At 38.0% G+C, this 1,449-nt stretch overlaps 1 non-coding gene across 1 annotated transcript; it reads right to left on the reverse strand.

Annotated features, from left to right (window-relative positions):
* Positions 1-1,157: 1,157 nt before the first annotated feature.
* On the reverse strand, positions 1,158-1,232 carry TRNAI-AAU. The gene has a single exon. It is a non-coding gene; the product is annotated as a tRNA-Ile (tRNA).
* Positions 1,233-1,449: the final 217 nt, after the last annotated feature.

A 1,449-nucleotide genomic window follows, 5' to 3' on the forward strand; every position in this document is an offset into this window, starting at 1 on the left:
ATGTGAGTTCTTGGTTGGACTAGATATTCTCTGCTCACTCGGATTTCCTGCGGGCTCAGAATCATTGTCACTATCGAGATCAACAATCACTACAATGTTTTGAGATGGAAGTCCCCCTCTCCCTGGCATACAAGCTGTAAACAATGTTACACAAGCATATGTTACAAGGGAAGAAAAACTTAACAAGCTCCATAATAGGTAATATTGCTCATAAGCATACATTTCGCATAGGCTCTTAAAATTTGTTCTAAAACACTTGGAAATCTAATAAACTTATCATCCATGTTAACTTAAACAGATGAATTTATCAAACAAATTAACTTAAAAACTGAGGAAGCTCGTAACTCTTACCAGCATTTGGTGAATACCCAGTACTCTCAGCAGGTTTGACGCTCCCATTTCCCGAATTCCTGATTTCTCCCCCAATTCCACTGTGGTTCTTGGAATCATCTTCATCTCCCCGCATCGTAAGGACATTCTCTAAATTGGAAACCCTCTTGTCCAACTCCTGAAACCTTTCCCTCAGTATTTCCATCTCAGATTCGGCCTTGGCTTTCGCACATTCAAGCTCGCAGTTTTTGGCTTTCAAATCGATAATTTCATGGTGTTTGTCTCTCATGAGCTTCACTTCCTCCGCCAGTCTCTTGCACCTTTCTTCAGCAGACTTCTCTTTCCCCCTTAAAACAATGTTCTCTACCCTTAACCTTGAAAGCTCGTTCCTCATCTCCTCCACCTCTATCTTGCATTTTCTCAGTTCCTCCGCGAGACCCATTTTTTCCAACCTATCCACTTCGAATTTGTTGGAAGATGAGCGGGTTTCCTCTTTCAGTTTCTCGATTTCCAGCTTCGTTTTGTTCTACCTCGCCAAAAGTTCCGCTTCTACCAGGAAAAATCATAGGGGCGAAAAATGATTTTAGGAAAGAAATGATCGTGGAAATGCTCCAAAAGCTGATATTTCCGTTCTTTCCTAATTTTGCGAGGGGCTTACTCTCATTCTCTTCAGCCATTGCGTGCGAAAAGAGAAAAGAAAGGAAGCGTCGTGAAGAAAAGAAGAAGCAGGGAGACTTTAAGAATGCAAGTAATAGTAAGGCTCTTTATCACAAAGTAAACATAAATTGAACAACACGTTTTAATTAAGAATTTCATTTAAATATCTCTGGGCCATGCAGGTTTCGAACCCGCGAGCTTCGCGTTATTAACACGACGCTCTAACCAACTGAGCTAATTGGCCTTCCGTTAGCATGTTTTATCAAATACTTTTATGAATACATTTATTAAATAGACAAACTACATCGTTTCCTTCCATATTGATGCCAAATTTTTACGGTATATACCATATATGAGTAATGATACCATTTGAATTTTTTTAAATGTAAAATATATATTATTTATAAAACATTATAAAAACTTATTAAATTGTACTAACTTCTCATAAAATACAAATTTTAA

The sequence above is a fragment of the Hibiscus syriacus genome, unplaced genomic scaffold (assembly GCF_006381635.1).
Source record: "Hibiscus syriacus cultivar Baekdansim isolate YM2019G1 unplaced genomic scaffold, ASM638163v2 tig00111648_pilon, whole genome shotgun sequence".
NCBI classification, from domain to species: Eukaryota; Viridiplantae; Streptophyta; class Magnoliopsida; order Malvales; family Malvaceae; genus Hibiscus; species Hibiscus syriacus.